Source organism: Maniola jurtina, chromosome 14, assembly GCF_905333055.1.
Source record: "Maniola jurtina chromosome 14, ilManJurt1.1, whole genome shotgun sequence".
Classification (NCBI taxonomy): domain Eukaryota; kingdom Metazoa; phylum Arthropoda; class Insecta; order Lepidoptera; family Nymphalidae; genus Maniola; species Maniola jurtina.
The window spans coordinates 1519809-1540270 of record NC_060042.1 but is presented as its reverse complement, the minus strand read 5'-3'; the positions used below and the strand labels follow the sequence as shown (position 1 = coordinate 1540270).

Genomic DNA, 20462 nt, shown 5'->3' with positions numbered 1-20462 from the left:
GTTTGGAGAATTTACGTGAGGTAAGTAATGGTTTTATGTACCTTGATTATCAGATACCTGAAAATTGGCCGTCTAAGCAAGCTAGCACGTAGGCTAGGCATGCTTTCTTACTACTTACTAACACTACTCAATCGTACATATTTCCTGTGTCAGAAAATACGTAACCTCTGGTGGTCCTGGGATAAAAGTAATAAGAAAACCAGAAAAGAGCTGATAACTTCCAAACGGCTGAACCGATTTTTTTGGATTATAGCTAAGAACACTCTCGATCAAGCCACCTTTCAAACAAAAAAAACTAAATTAAAATCGGTTCATTCGTTTAGGCGCTACGAGGCCACAGACAGATACACAGATACACCGATACACAGATACACAGATACACAGATACACAGATACACAGATACACAGATACACAGATACACAGATACACAGATACACAGATACACAGATACACAGATACACACGTCAAACTTATAACACCCCTCTTTTTGGGTCGGGGGTTAAAAATGTTCGTTTGCTTTGGTCACAGCTTACAAACTATTTTATAAATCGTTATTTTCAGTATTTGTTGTTATACTTACTAAAATTTCATATTCCTAACTAGTTTAGTTTAGTTTTGAGATAGCCCCCATCACAAAAATGGTCTAAACTGACTTTTTAAGAAAAAAGTATATATTTGTACTCTACTCAATGAGTTCTAAAATATAATGATACAGGGGTATCATTATATTTTAGAACTCAAGCTAAGGTAAGAATTTTGTTTTTCAGTTCCTTTTTCATGTATGGTAAGCTCTCATGAAAAAGAATTTAATTGAATTTCTAATTCAATATTTGGTTTTGGGTAAACATTCTACACCAAATACCAAAATTTCAGGTTCGTAACTCATTTAGTTTACGAGCTAGAGATCTGTGACACGCGGACAGACAGTCAGACAGCAGAATGACATATAGGTCTCCGTTTTCACCCTTTGTGTACGGAACTCTAAAAATAGTGTTAATAATAAATAATTGTTAAATTAAGGAAGGAATTTTTTTACACAAGTATTTTTTAAATCATATTTCACTAGCTGATGCCCGCGACTTCGTTCGCGTGAATGTAGGTTTTTTAAATTTCCTCTGGGAACTCTTTGATTTTCCGGGATAAAAAGTAGCCTATGTGCTAATCCAAGGTATAATCTATCTCCATTCTAAATTTCAGCCCAATCCGTCCAGTAGTTTTTGCGTGAAGGAGTAACAAACATACACACACACACACATCACACACACACACACACATACAAACTTTCTCTTTTATAATATTAGTGTGATTATTGCAAATTGTGCTGTTTTATCTATAGCTACATACCTAGCTACATATAAAAAGAAAAGCTGACTGACTGACTGATTGATTAACTAACTGACTGATCTATCAACGCACAGCTCAAACATCTGGACTATTTTTTATGCAATATTCGGCTTAAGGCCTTCAGTTTAAATAATTATATTTAAAAATCATTATAACATTATGAATCTATATACTAATAAATAAAATTGGAGTGTCTGTCTGTAATTTCGAAATAACTACCTCATATTAAGCTCATATGGTTATTTGAACGATACCAACACCGAATCACACGTTTTTAAAATTTTTGTCTGTCTGTCTGTCTGTCTGTTTGAAAAGGCTAATCTTGGGAACGGCTGAACCGATTTTGACGGGATTTTCACAGACAAGTAGAGAATTTATCAGGGAGTAACATAGGCTACTTTTTTAACCGACTTTCAAAAAGGGAGTTGTGTTTTTCTACCTATGTACACCGAAATCTCCGAGATTTCTGAACCGATTTGCGTCATTTCTTTTTTAATCGATAGAGGAACTTTGCGACATTGTTTCATAAAAAATTTGGAGTCCAACTCCTCAATCCTGATGCTGCAGGGGATCTGACCAATCCACGCGGGCGAAGCTGCGGGCATCAGCTAGTAACAAATAATAAGTGAGGCGTACGTACTTTGGAACTAATCATGGTGCCTCTATAAGTAAAGATGGAATGAAATGTTCGCTATTTCAACAGACTTATATTGCACAGTAAATATACCTACTGTGATACTAAACAGTTTAATATATACTGTACCATTATCTTGCATGGCTAGAAAAGGGGTTATATTGCGAATAATAAAGCCATTTTCTTACTTTTTTCAGTAATAAAGGATATGCTCAAATTTATAATTACTCAATTTACATAAGAAATACGATTACATTATTTCAATTAATTTATTATCATCACCTTTCATTGAACCTACCTGTTTATAAAATAGTTCACGTACCTACTATATATTTTATTAGTCTAGATTTAATATTTCTATGAGACCTTTTGAGGCTATAGAATAAATATTACTTCTTAGGGCGTGTTTAAATAGACATCAAAATAAAACAACATTAGAACTTTAAGAGGGCTCTCTCCGTCACTCGTTTCATACAAAAGTAGTTCCAATTTCATTTGAATATTAAGTCCTTGAAATTTTGTAGACATATTTTAGAAACTACTATCTATGTCTATGGTTTTCCGGATTTCAGTTAAAATATTCGGTTTCAAAGTTATGCGGTCTTAAATATTTACATACAAATCTTTGAGCCCCTGTAATTTTAAAACTACATATTTTTAGAAAAATCTAAAACACCACAGACACAGATATTAGTTTCTAGAATATGTCTGCAAAATTTCATGGATTTTGGTTGCTTAATATTCAAATGAAATTGGAACTACGATTGTATGAAACGAGTGACGGAGAGAGCCCTGTTAAAAATCAGTATTTTACAAATAACTGCTATGAAATAAATTCTTTAAAGCTAGCTGTAGGTATCTGCGTAGATTTTCCAGATCCATCCATCAGCTTAGGTGTTTACTGCTGGATAAGGATTTTTTGAGAGAGCTCCACCACACATGGTCCTCCGCCTTCCTCATCCACCTCCTTTTCGCCACATTTTGATTGTTGGCTTTTTACATAGGAATATTTAGTACTTAAATGGTACTTAAGCAATTTTGCATTTCATATGTAGGTACATTAATTACACATGAGACCCTGTAAGGGTGTGGCAAAAAAATATAGATATTTACATTAATAATAATAATTATATTATATTATGTCATATACTTAGATAGTCGTCGACGGAATAAAAACATTTATCCAGTATAATGGGGTTATACTGGATAAATGCATCTCACTTCTCACTAATATTATAAAGGCGAAAGTTTGTGTGTATGTGTGTGTGTATGTTTGTTACTCCTTCACGCAAAAACTACTAGACGGATTTGGCTGAAATTTGGAAAGGAGATAGATAATATCCTGGATTAGCACATAGGCTACTTTTGACCCAGAAAATCAAAGAGTTCCCACGGGATTTCGGAAAACCTAAATCCACGCGGGCGAAGTCGCGGGCATCGGCTGGTATTGTTTAATTTCTTCGTTCTTTATTTCTAATTTCTTAACGACAAAAATTTTCTGTGTATGTATGTAAGCACAAATTCGCGGTTTTCGAATTTTTCCCTTGTGCTAATTATGAGCTACCTACATGCCTTTCAAGGTTCTAGGTCAATGGGAAGTGCCCTTATAGGTTTCTTGACAGGTACGACAGACAAACAACAAAGTAATCCTATAAGGGTTCCTTTTTCCATTTCCACAACACAGGCAAGAATTAATGAACGAATTCTAATTAATAAATAAAACTTAGATTCATACTAAGCGTTTTACTATACATATTTGAAAGTGTTTTACAGAAAATTCGGTGCATTAAAGTTAAACATGTGAATAAAGAAGATTATAGAAGCCGACCCAATCCCTGCGTATTCAAAGACAGAATTAATAAATCCAAGGGTTTGGTTAACACTTTTCCAAGGCTGCCAAGCGGATTTCCAGTTTCAGGAGGTTCAGCCGGACCTCCTGCACTTCTCTTTATTATATCACATTCCAGAGACTGGATTATGCATAAAAGCAAAATAGCGCTGACGAAAACCTATAATAAGAAATAAAAGTGTTAGTTATTGCTAGAATGATAAAGACGAGCTAGAATGAAAAAAGGGTTTTTTTGACGTGACAACGTCTTATAATTCGATAAAGCCAGCTGCACGCACGAAAAAACATGACTCATGCGGCGTTACCTCGCTCTGAGGCGTTCCATGTTAAGGCTTGAAGTGCAAGCGAGAGCGCGGAACGAGCGACAAAGAAGCACAATCGGCCTTTGTTGTCACGTTCAAACTATTGTCAGTAAACCGACTTTACAGACAACCAATTTTTTTGTGATGTAACATTCACGGTTTTCGGATGTTTTCCTTTACTTGTGCTAAAAGATCTACCTACCTGCCTTTCCGCTCGTTCCCACTAGTTCAACTCTTAAAATAATTTAGACTCAGTTGAACTAGTGGGAAAAAAATCCCACTAGTTCAACGGTTGAATTAATAAGTTGAACTAGTGGGAACGAGCGCAAATTTCATGATTCTTGGTCAACAGGAAGTAGTTACCCTATAGGTTTCTTGACAGACACGACAGACATACAGACAGACAAGGGTTCTTTTTTTCCTTTTGAGGTACGGAACCCTAAAAATTATCTATAAATAAAACTAGGCTATATCCCACGACTTCAGTGTGGACTAAAGACAAGAACGTAAAATAGAATACATGGTGGATTTAGGTTTTGTAAATATCCTTTCTCGGACGAAGTCGCGGGTGTCAACTGTCAGCTAGTATTATCTGAAAAATTCTGAATCTATACTAATAAATAAAATTGGAGTGTCTGTCTGTAATTTCGAAATAACTACCTCATATTAAGCTCATATGGTTATTTGAACGATACCAACACTGAATCACACTTTTTTAAAATTTTTGTCTGTCTGTCTGTCTGTCTGTTTGAAAAGGCTAATCTTCGGAACGGCTAGACCGATTTTGACGGGGTTTCACAGACAAGTAGAGGATTGATCAGGGAGTAACATAGGCTACTTTTTTAACCGACTTTCAAAAAGGGAGTTGTGTTTTTCTTCCTATGTACACCGAAATCTCCGAGATTTCTGAACCGATTTGCGTAATTTTTTTTTTTAATCGATAGAGGAACTTTGTGACAACTTTCCCACGGGATTCGCTATTTTCTTTTTATGCATAATCCAGTCTCTCGACTGTGGTATAGTAAAGAGAAATGCAGAAGAAACTCCGGTTGAACCTTCCAACACTGCAAAAGAAGCCACTTCGCCCGGCGGCCTTGTAAAAATACTAACCAACCCCTGGAATGTAATACTTGCTACTTCGCAGGAATTGACTACGCTTTTATAATCTTCTTTATTCACAAGTCCGAATTTTTTGTGAAACACTTTCAAGATAATAAAATGCTTAGTATGAATCAACGTTTTATTTATTAGAGAATTTTCGTTCAAAAATTCTTGACTTCTTTTAATAAATAGATATGCCTCAGAACACTGCAAAAAAAATGAAAAAGTGAAGAAAATATTGTTAAACATTACGTTAAATTTAATTGAAAAAATTAAAATTTCACAATTTTTAGTGGTCCCACTGTATTAAAATATGCTTCTGGCTAAAAACCTACTGTTTGCTAAGCTTTTACACCAACTACGAGCAATTAACTCTTATCCATTGCGGAGTTCTGATTTATATCTCCAAGATATACATCAGATCTTCACCAAACAAAAATGGGACCACCTCGGAAGTTAGACCTATCTAAATCGGTGCATATTTAGCTGAGATATAACAAACATCCAAAAATATAATGAATAAACACACACAGTCGAATAGAGATCCTCCTCCTTTTTTTTAGTCGGTTAATGAAAGTCGTATGTAAAAGTTGTATGAAATTGCGGTATTTTTGGGGTTCGGTACCAAAACGGTAAATATAGGAACCCTTATGCAGAGACTTCGTCCGTCTATCCATCTGTCCGACTGTCTATCCGTTCCGTCAGTCCGTTCATAATTACTTTCCAAGGGATTATGAGCCAAGAACGAATAAGGGTGACAAGAAATTAAAAAAATCAAAAGAAAAATAAAACAGACTACAAAACTTCTTTTGAAATTTTTTTATTTTACAATTTTTAGTGGTCCCACTGTACTAAAGATATATGCTATGCCCAGTTAAAACCCTACTGTTTATTAAGCTATTACACTGATCGCGAGCAATTTACTCTTATCCATTGAGGAGTTCTGTTCTCCATCTCCGAAGATATTCACCAGATCTTCGAGCATTATTGAACTTCAAGTCCCAAATTTTCAATACTGATGATGCAAGGTGCTGAGCTCCTAAGCCGTAAGGATTCAGGAATTTTCCGATATAAATTCATGATCTAGGTCCCAAAAAACGACTTTAGAATTTAACTTTCAAGTTTCAACTCTTCAACCCCGACGACGCAGGGTACAGTACTCCTAAACCATAAGGATTCAGGGACTGTTCCTGGTGAAATAATATTTAAAATATCGGGCATAGACTATACATCATTGAACTCTAAGTCCTCAATCTTGATGTTGTAAGGTACTGTACTCTGAGTTTAGAAATTCTATGCTTCTCACATGCACAACTGTTATGTGGCTTGCTCACGCGTCGGGACGCCGCGCGCCCGCGCCGTCTCCTTATTCATGTACGCACCAGACGGAGAAACCAAATTATTATGTAGAAAAAAAGCACTTCAATAAATAAAATATACAACGGAACACTTTATGTGGCATAGCGACGCATGCCAGGTACAGTAAAGTGTGCTTATAAAAAAAAGACAAGAATTTTTTAACGAATTCTAATCTTAATATTAATAAATAAAACGTTGATTTTTTACTATAACAAGCATTTTACTATATTTGAAAGTGTTTTAAAGAAGAATCGGTGCATTAAATTTAAACGTGTGAATAAAGACGATTATAGAAGCCTATTCAATCCCAGCGGATTATTTACAGTCACAATTAATAAAACCAAAGAGTTGCTATCGGTTTTGCAAGGCTGACAATACGAATTCTAATGTTGGGAGGTACAGCCGGAGCTCCTGCACTTCTCTTTACTATACCGCATTCGAGAGACTGGATTATGCATAAAAGCAAAATAGCGGTGACGAAAACCTACAAGAAATAAAAGTGTTAGTTATTGCTAGAATGATAAAGACGAGCTAGAATGAAAAGATTTTTTTTTGTGATCTAACCACCAATTCACGGTTTTCGGATGTTTTCCTTTACTTGTGCTAAAAGACCTACCTACCTGCCTTTCCTCTCGTTCCCACTAGTTCAACTCTTATAAGAATTTAGACGCAGTTGAACTAGTGGGAAAAAAATCCCACTAGTTCAACGGTTGAATTAATCAGTTGAACTAGTGGGAACGAGCGCAAATTTCATGATTCTTGGTCAACAGGAAGTAGTACCACTCGTTCAACTGATTAGTTCAACCGTTGAACTACCTAGTGGGAATTTTTAATCCCACTAGTTCAACTCTTAAGGTTAAGAGGATTTAGATGCAGTTGAACTACTGGAAATAAATAGTTGAACTACGGTTCTAGGTAGTGTGGTGAATTCATGGAAGCTGATTAAATAAAATCAAAATTTAAATTTATTTGTTTACATTAGGGAACTTAACTTGGTGTCCGTCCATATAACACTAAATCTGGCTTGTGATTGAACAAAAAGGTATCTATTGGAGAAGTAAACAACTTAAACGAAAATGTCGTGGATCTGTAACTGTTTCAGCTGTAACCACACAATTTCACCAAATGAAAATGTTTTAAAATTAACAATCATACCCATCACTACCAAAGATACACGCACCTGCAGATCATCCTTAATATCGATGTACAGACACGGCAGTTTTATTATATTCAGAGAAGACTAGTTTTTAGTTATGCTATCAGGAATGTTTTTTTTTTGTTTTTGTTTGATGACAAGCCAGTTTTAGAGTTAGTGGACAAAGGTTCTCTTATTTTGTAAATGAATATGCTTACATAGACATGATTTCATTTATTAATTTAATTTTAATAGTTTGCTTGAATTTTCATCACTATTTGTGTTCAAATATTTATTCATACTAGTTCAACTCTTAAAAAAATTTAGACGCAGTTTAACTAATCAGTTGAACTAGTGGGAACGAGCGCAAACATGATTCTTGGTCAACGGGAAGTAGTATCCTGTAGGATTCTTGACAGACACGACAGACAGACAGACAAGGGTTCTTTTTTACTTTTGAGGTAGGGAACCCTAAAAATTATCTATAAATAAAACTAGGCAATATCCCACGACTTCATCAGCGTGGACTAAAGACAAGAACCTAAAATAGAATACATGGTGGATTTAGGTTTTGTAAAAATCCTTTCTCGGACGAAGTCGCGGGTGTCAGCTAGTATTATCTGAAAAATTCTGAATAAAAAATAATACGTAAATCGAACGTACCTTGGAGCTTATCATGGCGATGAGGTGATTAAAGGTCTACAATATATTACAGACAATTGTATACTGTAAATATTCTGTTACACTAAACAGTTTATATACTGCACCATTATCTTGTATGGATAAAAGAAGGCTTGATCATTACGTATAATTAGCCCGTTTTGTTATCAGTGTGCCGAGTGGGAGTTGTACAAAATTATTCGCATGACTTCACCAGCGCGTTAATCGAGCTAACGTCAAACGCACCGAGAATCGTGTGCAAGTGAGTGTGTGTTACTATCGAAGCTAACCAGCCCATACGCGTTTCCTCACCGTGAATAGCGTTTATTATTTTTGTAATGTTGGCGTCGTGATATAAACCAACCAAATTTAGAATGAAATTTCTATGAAGTGATTGTATGGAAGCAGCTGTCTATCAAAATTTAACTGGTTATATCTACTCTCTATGTTTATGTTTTGAAATCATCGTCTTTGTAGGTAGGTATAGTATGTACGTCATCATTATGTATTAAAAATGAGCCAAGTGTGAGTCGGACTCGCACTCTAAGGGTTTCGTAGCATCGTACAAGATATTTTAATAATTTTACGTGGAAGACTATAAGTTAATAACAACAGCGCCATCTATATGTGATTTAGAAAACTGATTATGTTTATGAACACATATTCTTTTAGAGCCTAGAAAAGTAAATTAAAAGTAGTTTTGACTAAAATACCGCCCTGCCATAATTTTTAAATCGTAGTCCTTTAAATTAAACTTGAAAAATGCAAATAAATGTCTTTAAAATTATCTCCTCACTCAACTTTCACTGTAAAAATCTATGCGACAACTTAACTATCGCGTTAGCGTCGTGTTTACTCGATTTACTTCGCGAATTGTCAAAATTTGATACTCGCACTCGCATAGTTCTGGAATCAACCAATCACGTGCGCTCACGTTGTCACTTTCGCATGCGAGTCGGTAAACAATAGTCGGTCCCGAGGACGTAAAAAACTCGCACTCACAAATTATGTTTCCACTTCTTGTCACTAGATGGCGCTATTTCAATTCCATACAAAACGCAGTTAACTTTTACGCGATCGAATAGGTTAAAAAACTCCGACTAGGCACACAGTAACTACCATTGGTAACAACTAACGAAGGATATTCTCATTTAACTCAATTTACATAACAAAATACGACACAGTTTTCTTAACCTCATCTGTCTTTATAATATAACCCCTAATGACATTAAAGGGTAAGTACATTTTTGAACTGAACTACCTGATACTAAAATAGCTTATGTATACAATATATTATTAAAGAATGTCATCATTATTTCACATTTGAATGGAAATGGAAAGTTATGAACGTTCAGACGGAATGGATCGACAGTCGTACAGATGAATAGACGGACTAAGGCTCACCATAAGGGTTCCTATATTTACCGTTTTGGTACCGAACCCTAAACGTAATTGCATACAACTTTCACATACGACTTTCATTAACCGACTCAAAAAAAAAGGAGGAGGCTCTCTATTCAACTGTGTGTGTTTTTTTTTTATATGTTTGTTACGTGATTACTCCGCTAAATATGCACCGATTTAGATAGGTCTTACTTCCGAGGTGGTCCCGTTTTAGTTTGGTGAAGATTTGATGAATATCTTTAGAGATAGAGAACAGAACTCAATGGATAAGAGCTCATTGCTCGCGGTCGGTGTAATAGCTTAGCAATCTGGTTTTTAACCAGGAGCATATTTTAATACAGAGGGGCCACTAAAAATTCTGAGGCATATTATGTATTTATAAAAAAAGACTAGAATTTTTGAACGAATTCTAATCCAACTAATATTATAAAGGCGAAAGTTTGTATGTGTGTGTGTGTGTGTGTGTGTGTGTGTATGTTTGTTACTCCTTCACGCAAAAACTACTGGACGGATTTGGCTGAAATTTGGAATGAAGATAGATAATATCCTGGATTAGCACATAGGCTACTTTTTATCCCGGAAAATTAAAGAGTTCCCACGGGATTTCGAAAAACCTAAATACACGCGGGCGAAGTCGCGGGCATCGGCTAGTTAACAAATAAAACTTTTATTTATACTAAGCGTTTTACTATATTTGAAAGTGTTTTACAAAAAATTCGGTGCATTAAAGTTAAACATGTGAATAAAGAAGATTATAGAAGCTGACCCAATCTCTGCGTATTTAAAGACAGAATTAATAAATCCAAGGGTTTGCTTAACGCTTTTCCAAGGCTGACAATACGAATTCTAGTGTTGGGAGGTACAGCCGAAGCTCCTGCACCTCTCTTTACTATACCGCATTCGAGAGACTGGATTATGCATAAAAGCAAAATAGCGGTGACGAAAACCTACAAGAAATAAAAGTGTTAGTTATTGCTAGAATGATAAAGACGAGCTAGAATGAAAAGATTTTTTTTTTGTGATCTAACCACCAATTCACGGTTTTCGGATGTTTTCCTTTACTTGTGCTAAAAGACCTACCTACCTGCCTTTCCTCTCGTTCCCACTAGTTCAACTGATTAGTTCAACCGTTGAACTACCTAGTGGAACTTTTTATTCCCACTAGTACAACTCTTAAGTAGATTTAGATGCAGTTGAACTACTGGGAATAAATAGTTAAACTAAGGTTCTCTTTAGTGTAGTAAATTCATGGAAGCTGATTAAATTAAATCAAAATTTAAATTTATTTGTTTATATTAGGGTAACTTAATTTGGTGTCCGTCCATATAACACTAAAAAAGCAGGCTTGTGATTGAGCAAAACGGTATCTATTGGAGAAGTAAACAACTTAAACGAAAATGTCGTGGATATGTAACTGTTTCAGCTGTAACCACATAATTTCACCAAATGAAAATGTTTTAAAATTAACAATCATACCCATCACTACCAAAGATACACGCACCTGCAGATCATCCTTAATATCGATGTACAGACACGGCAGTTTTATTATATTCAGAGAAGACTAGTTTTTAGTTATGCTATCAGGAATGTTTTTTTTTTGTTTTTGTTTGATGACAAGTCAGTTTTAGTGTTAGTGGACAAAGGTTCTCTTTTTTTGTAAATAAAAATGCTTACATACGCATGATTTCATTTATTAATTTAATTTAATCAATTTCCTTGAATTTCCATCACTATTTGAGTTCAAATATTTATTCCTACTAGTTCAACTCTTAAAGAATTTAGACACAGTTTAACTAATCAGTTTAACAAGTGGGAACGAGCGCAAATTTCAATACGTAAATCGAACGTACCTTGGAGCTTATCATGGCGATGAGGTGAAATAAAGGTCTACAATATATTACAGACAACTGTATACTGTAAATATTCTTCTTTGTCGTGTCACTCTTGACAGAGCGGTCGTGGTCTTCATGAAGCAACGTCTTTGAGGGCAGATGTTATACGCCTCACGAGCATACTGTAAATATACTGTTACACTAAACAGTTTATATACTGCTCCATTATCTTGTATAGATAAAAGAAGGGCTTCATTATTACGTATAATAAGGCCGTTTTGTTATCAGTAACAAAGGATATTCTCATTTTACTCAATTTACAAAAATACGACACATTTTCTTGACCTTATCTGTCTTTATAATTTAACCCCTAATGACATTAAAGGGTAAGTACATTTTTGAACTGAACTACCTGATACTAAAATAGTTTATGTATCCAATATATTATTATTAAAGAATGTCATCATTATTTCACATTTGGCGTCAGAAAACAAATAACCTAGTTTAAAAAGATTTCCAAACAAAACCTGACGTGGTTTGCGTTGCACCATGTCTGGGTGTATAATAACTGAAAAGGAAATCAATGTAGGGAACTAATTACTACTGTACTATATAACAAAATCATGCGAGTAATAATAAATCATGCATCCTACTACTACTACTACTACTAGAAGTCCTATGACGGACAACGTGTGCATGTGCAACATGTGGACATGTGTGCATGTGTGTGTATGTGCAACGAACTTCTAGTACTATGTCCTCTAAAATTGTGAAAAAAATAACAAAAATAAAATTTGTTTGTCTGACAGGCTAACACGCAGTAGGAAGGTTAACAAAACGTATAAAATAGAAAAGCCAGTTAGTCAGTAAATGTTTGTACTGTATAGAACCTTATGAACGATGTAAAAAATATACTATTCTAGTATTCTCAGCTTCAAGAAGAAAGAAGGAATCTTATGGATGAAATGGGAGGTGAGTTTGGGATGGAGAGTCTTATAATACACGTATGTACGTTGCTAGAGAAGAAAAGGTAGTGGTAGATAATCCAAGAAAACATTGAACGCATAATAAATCTGAGGCATATTATGTGGTTACTTATGAAAAAAAGACAAGAATTTTTAACGAATTCTAATTAATAAATAAAACGTTGATTCATAACCAAGCATATTACTATATTTGAAAGTGTTTTACAAAAAATTCGGTGCATTAAAGTTATGTGAATAAAGAAGATTATAGAAGCTTAGCCAATCCCTGTGTATTCAAAGATTTAAAGTCAGAACTATTAAATCCAATGGGTTCTTTAAAAACGCTTTTTCAAGGCTGCCAAGCAGATTTCCAGTTTTGGGAGGTTCAGCCGGAGCTCCTGCACTTCTCTTTACTATACCACCTTCGAGAGACTGGATTATGCATAAAAGCAAAATAGCGGTGACGAAATCCTACAAGAAATAAAAGTGTTAGTTATTGCTAGAATGATAAAGACGAGCTAGAATGAAAAGAATATTTTTTTTGGGATCTAACCACCAATTCACGGTTTTCGGATGTAACCCGAAAAGACCTACCTACCTGCCAAATTTCCTCTCGTTCCCACTAGTTAAACTTATTAGTTCAACCGTTGAACTACCTAGTGGGAATTTTTATTCCCACTAGTACAACTCTTAAGAGGATTTAGATGCAGTTGAACTACTGGGAATAAATAGTTGAACTAGGGTTCTAGGTAGTGTGGTGAATTCATGGAAGCTGATTAAATTAAATCAAAATTTAAATTTATTTTTTTATATTAGGGTAACTTAATATTGTGTCCGTCCATGTAACACTAAAGCTGGCTTGTGATTGAGCAAAAAGTATCTATTGGAGATGTACACAACTTAAACGAAAATGTCGTGGATCTGTAACTGTTTCAGCTGTAACCACACAATTTCACCAAATGAAAATGTTTTAAAATTAACAATCATACCCATCACTACCAAAGATACACGCACCTGCAGATCATCCTTAATATCGATGTACAGACACGGCAGTTTTATTATATTCAGAGAAGACTACATAGTTTTTAGTTATGCTATCAGGAATGTTTTTTTTTTGTTTTGTTTACAAGCCTGTTACGCAGGCATAGTCAGGCCGCAACGCTAGACGTGCCTGCTAACCGTTCCCACAGTCGTCGCGGAACATGACACCAGCTGACGAGGCGAAATTCACGATCACCGTGCGAGGACTGGGCCCGACACATCACAATTAGCTTTAGAAGCCGCCGCCACAAATCGGCGGAGCAATTAGGATTATTTTATGTTATAGTTAGTTCATAATATGTAAATTTTTAGTAATAAAATTAGGATAAGGAACTGGTGTTTCCTTTCGCACCCCCTGCAGCCGCCCTAATGTAACTAGCCAGTTTTAGTGTTAGTAGACAAAGGTTCTCTTATTTTGTAAATAAATACGCTTACATGGACATGATTTCATTTATTAATTTAATTTAATCAGTTTCCTTGAATTACCATCACTATCTGAGTTCAACTATTCATTGCCACTAGTTGAACTAGTGGGGAAAAAATCCCACTAGTTCAACGGTTGAAGTTTGAACTAATCAGTTGAACTAGTGGGAACGAGCGCAAATTTCATGATTCTTGGTCAACGGGAAGTAGTACCCTGTAGGTTTCTTGACAGACACGACAGACATACAGACAAGGGTTCTTTTTTACTTTTGAGGTACGGAATCCTAAAAGTTATCAGCGTGGACTAAAGACAAGGACTTAAAATAGAATACATGGTGGATTTAGGTTTTGTAAAAATCCTTTCTCGGACGAAGTCGCGGGTGTCAGCTAGTTATCTGAAAAATTCACTAACTGAATAAAAAATAATACGTGAATCGAACGTACCTTGGAGCTGATCATCGTGATTAGGCGAAAAAAAGGTCTACAATATATTACAGACAACTGTATACTGTAAATATTCTGTTACACTAAACAGTTTATATACTGCACCATTATCTTGTATGGATAAAAGAAGGTTTGATTATTACGTATAATTAGGCCGTTTTGTTATCAGTAACAAAGGATATTCTCATTTGACTGAATTTACATAATAAAAATACGACACATTTTCTTAAGGGGTTATATTATAAAGACAGATAAAAGTAATGCTTAGCAATCAGGTTTTTAACCAGGAGTATATTTTAATACAGAGGGGCCACTAAAAATTCTGAGGCATATTATGTGGTTACTTATAAAAAAGACAAGATTTTTTTTAAAGCTTAGCAAAATATTTTAATACGGCGGGACTACTAAATTTTTTTTTATCAATTAAATTTAACATGTATTTAACACTCTTTTCTTCCACTTTTATAATAATAATATCGTTGTAGTATCCCGAGGCATATCTACTTATAGAACAAGTGTAAATTAAAAATGTGTAACACCTCCGACAAGCGAAGGTTACAGTAACTAGAAAAGAGCTGATAACTTTCAAACGGCTGAACCAATTTTCTTGGATTATAGCTAAGAACACTCTCAATCAAGCTACCTTTCAAATAAAAAACTAAATTAAAATCGGTTCATTAGTTTAGGAGCTACGATGCCACAGACAGATACACAGATATACATGTCAAACTTATAACACCCCTCTTTTTGGTTCGGGGGTTAAAAAGACAAGAATTTGTAAGGGATCCTAATTAATAAATAAAACGTTGATTCATATCCAAGCATTTTACTACATGGAATTTAAACATGTGGATGAGAATATTAAAGAAGCTGATACACTCCCCGCGCATCTACAGTCGCAATTCCTAAATTCAAGGGTTTGCTTAACGCTTTTTCAATGCTGCCAAGCGGATTTCCAGTGTTGAGAGGTAATAAAAGCAGACCTGCATTTCTCTTTACTATACCACATTCGAGAGACTGGATTATGCATAAAAGCAAAAGGGCGCTGACGAAAACCTATGAGAAATAATAGCGTTAGTTATTGCCAGATAGATAAAGACAGGCGTTTTGCAAAAATTCATGATACACAAAGATTTTTAAAATTACATTTCATCATCATCGTCATCATCGCCGGTTCACACCAGGTGAGATTGCAGTCAAGGGCTAACTTGTATTATTATTGAATAAAAAAAAAACCGGCCAAGTGCAAGTCAAGCTCGCGTACCTAGGGTTCCGTACTCGGGTATTTTTTCCGACATTTTGTACTATAAAACACAATACTTGTACACATAAATCAAAAATTATGCATAAAAATAAATTAAAATCTGTTTTAGAATGTACAGGTAAAGCCTTTTCATATGATACCCCACTTGTTATAGCTATCTTACTTTGAAAATTAAAAGTAATTATTTGTTCATGAACACATTTTTTTGTGATGTATCCACAAATTCACGGTTTCCGGATTTTTCCTTTACTTGTGCTATAAGACCTACCTACCTGCCATGTGATTCTAGATCAACAGGAAGTACCCTATAGGTTTTCTTGACAGACGGACAGATGGACAGACAGACTGACATACAAAAAAGTGATCCTATAAGGGTTTCGTTTTACTTTTTTGAGGTACGGAACCCTAAAAATTATCTGTAAAATATAGAACTAGGCTATATCCCACGACTTTGTCAGTCCACGCTGGCGAAGTCGTGGGATATAAAGACGAAGAAGCCTTAAATATTCTATTTGGGTGGATTTAGGTTTTATAAAAATGCTTTTTCGGACGAAAACACGGGTATCAGCTACTACTATCTGAAAAATTCTGCATAAAAAATAATACGTTAATCGAACGTACCTTGGAGCTTATCATGGCGATGAGGTGAAAAAAGGTCTACAATATATTACAGACAACTGTATACTGTGAATATTCTGTTACACTAAACAGTTTATATACTGCACCATTATCTTGTATGGATAAAAGAAGGCTTGATTATTACGTATGATTAGCCCGTTTTGTTATCAGTAACAACTAACGAAGGATATTCTCATTTAACTCAATTTACATAACAAAATATGACACAGTTTTCTTAACCTCATCTGTCTTTATAATATAACCCCTAATGACATTAAAGGGTAAGTACATTTTTGAACTGAACTACCTGATACTAAAATAGTTTATGTATCCAATATATTATTAAAGAATGTCATCATTATTTCACATTTGAATGGAAATGGAAAGTTATGAACGTACAGACGGAATGGATAGACAGTCGTACAGATGGATAGACGGACTAAGGCTCACCATAAGGGTTCCTATATTTACCGTTTTGGTACCGAACCCTAAACGTAATTGCATACAACTTTCACATACGACTTTCATTAACCGACTCAAAAAAAAGGAGGAGGCTCTCTATTCGACTGTGTGTGTTTATTTTTATTTTTTTTATATGTTTGTTACGCGATTACTCCACTAAATATGCACCGATTCAGATAGGTCTTACTTCCGAGGTGGTCCCGTTTTAGTTTGGTGAAGATTTGATGAATATCTTTGGAGATAGAGAAAAGAACTCAATGGATAAGAGCTCATTGCTCGCGGTCGGTGTAATTGCTTAGCAATCAGGTTTTTAACCGGAGCATATTTTAATACAGAGCGGCCACTAAAAATTCTGAGGCATATTATGTGGTTACTTACCTATGTACACCGAAATCTCCGAGATTTCTGAACCGATTTGCGTCATTTCTTTTTTAATCGATAGAGGAACTTTGCGACATTGTTTCATAAAAAATTTGGATTCCAACTCCTCAATCCTGATGCTTCAGGGGATCTAACCAATTCACGCGGGCGAAGCTGCGGGCATCAGCTAGTAAATAAATAAAACGTTGATTCATAACCAAGCATTTTACTATGTTTGAAAGTGTTGTACAAAAAATTCGGTGCATTAAAGTTAAACGTGTGAATAAAGACGATTATAGCTTAGTCAATTTCTGTGGATTATTTACAGTAACAAGTATAAATTCCAAGGGGTTTTCTATCGCTTTTCCAAGGAAGCCAAACGGATTTCCAGTGTTGGGAGGTTCAGCCGGACCTCCTGCACTTCTCTTTACTATACCGCATTCGAGAGACTGTATTATGCATAAAAGCAAAATAGTGCCTACGAAAACCTATAAGAAATAAAAGTGTTAGTTATTGCTAGAATGATAAAGACGAGCTAGAATAAAAAGAAGATTTTTCTTGTGATGTAACCACAAATTCCCGGTTTTCGGATGTTTTCCTTTACTTGTGCTAAAAGACCTACCACCTGCCAAATTTCCTCTCGTTCCCACTAGTTAAACTTATTAGTTCAACCGTTGAACTACCTAGTGGGAATTTTTATTCCCACTAGTACAACTCTTAAGAGGATTTAGATGCAGTTGAACTACTGGGAATAAATAGTTGAACTAGGGTTCTAGGTAGTGTGGTGAATTCATGGAAGCTGATTAAATTAAATCAAAATTTAAATTTATTTGTTTATATAAGGGTAACTTAATTTTGTGTCCGTCCATGTAACACTAACGCTGGCTTGTGATTGAGCAAAAAGTATCTATTGGAGATGTAAACAACTTAAACGAAAATTTCGTGGATCTGTAACTGTTTCAGCTGTCCAACAATTTCACCAAATGAAAATGTTTTAAAATTAACAATCATACCCATCACTACCAAAGATACACGCACCTGCAGATCATCCTTAATATCGATGTACAGACACGGCAGTTTTATTATATTCAGAGAAGACTACATAGTTTTTAGTTATGCTATCAGGAATGTTTTTTTTTTTGTTTTTGTTTACAAGCCTGTTACGCAGGCATAGTCAGGCCGCAACGCTAGACGTGCCTGCTAACCGTTCCCACAGTCGTCGCGGAACATGACACCAGCTGACGCGGCGAAATTCACGATCACCGTGCGAGGACTGGGCCCGACACATCACAATTAGCTTTAGAAGCCGCCGCCACAAATCGGCGGAGCAATTAGGATTATTTTATGTTATAGTTAGTTCATAATATGTAAATTTTTAGTAATAAAATTAGGATAAGGAACTGGTGTTTCCTTTCGCACCCCCTGCAGCCGCCCTAATGTAACTAGCCAGTTTTAGTGTTAGTAGACAAAGGTTCTCTTATTTTGTAAATAAATATGCTTACATAGACATGATTTCATTTATTAATTTAATTTAATCAGTTTCCTTGAATTACCATCACTATCTGAGTTCAACTATTCATTCCCACTGGTTGAACTAGTGGGAAAAAAATCCCACTAGTTCAACGGTTGAACTAATCAGTTGAACTAGTGGGAACGAGCGCAAATTTCATGATTCTTGGTCAACGGGAAGTAGTACTCTGTAGGTTTCTTGACAGACACGACAGACATGCAGACAAGGGTTTTTTTTTACTTTTGAGGTATGGAATCCTAAAAGTTATCAGCGTGGACTAAAGACAAGGACCTAAAATAGAATACATGGTGGATTTAGGTTTTGCACAAATCCTTTCTCGGACGAAGTCGCGGGTATCAGCTAGTATTATTTGAAAAATTCACTAACTGAATAAAAAATAATACGTGAATCGAACGTACCTTGGAGCTGATCATCGTGATTAGGCGAAAAAAAAGGTCTACAATATATTACAGACAACTGTATACTGTAAATATTCTGTTACACTAAACAATTTATATACTGCTCCATTATCTTGTATGGATAAAAGAAGGCTTGATTATTACGTATAATTAGCCCGTTTTGTTATCAGTAACAAAGGATATTCTCATTTGACTGAATTTACATAATAAAAATACGACACATTTTCTTAACCCTATCTGTCTTTATTATAATTATATAACCCCTAACAATAAGGGGTTATATTATAAAGACAGATAAAAGTAATAGCTGCGCAATCAGGTTTTTAACCAGGAGCATATTTTAATACAGGGGGGCCACTAAAAATTCTGAGGCATATTATGTGGTTACTTATGAAAAAAGACAAGAATTTTTTAAAAGCTTAGCAAAATATTTTAATACGGTGGGACCACTAAAAAATTTTTTTTTTTTCAAATAAATTTAACTTAATATTTAACATGTATTTAACAGTCTTTTCTTCCACTTTTATAATAATATCGTTGCAGTATCCCGAGGCATATCTACTTATAGAACAAGTGTAAATTAAAAATGTGTAACACCTCCGACAAGTGAAGGTTACAGTAACTAGAAAAGAGCTGATAACTTTCAAACGGCTGAACCGATTTTCTTGGATTATAGCTAAGAAGAACACTCTCAATCAAGCTACCTTTCAAACAAAAAAAAACTAAATTAATATCGGTTCATTATTTTAGGAGCTGCGATGCCGCAGACAGGCAGATACACAGATACACACGTCAAACTTATAACACCCCTGTTTTTGGGTCGGGGGTTAAAAAGACAAGAATTTGTAACGAATCCTAATAAATAAATAAAACGCTGATTCATTACCAAGCATTTTACTATATTTGAAAGTGTTTTACAAATATTCGGTGCATTAAAGTTAAACCAGTGGATTAAGAAGCTCATACACTCCCCGCGCATCTACAGTCGCAATTTCTAAATCCAAGGGCTTGCTTAACGTTTTTCCAACGATACCAAGCGGATTTCCAGTGTCGAGAGGTAAAACCAGATCTCCTATATTTCTCTTTACTATACCACATTCGAGAGACTGGATTATGCATAAAAGCAAAAGGGCGCTGACGAAAACCTATAAGAAATAATAGCGTTAGTTATTGCCAGATAGATAAAGACAGGCGTTTTGCTAAAATTCATGATACACAAAGATTTTTAAAATTACATTTCATCATCATCGCCGGTTCACACCATGTGAGATTGCAGTCAAGGGCTAACTTGTATTATTGTTGAATAAAAAAAACCCGCCAAGTGCAAGTCAAGCT

The 20462-nt window shown here is 35.1% G+C and overlaps 1 protein-coding gene across 2 annotated transcripts in view; it reads right to left on the bottom strand.

The window, feature by feature from the left end:
* LOC123871605 overlaps positions 1-20462 on the bottom strand; it is a 148789-nt gene that overhangs the window by 105012 nt on the left and 23315 nt on the right. The gene's annotated exons all lie outside the window — the stretch shown is intronic.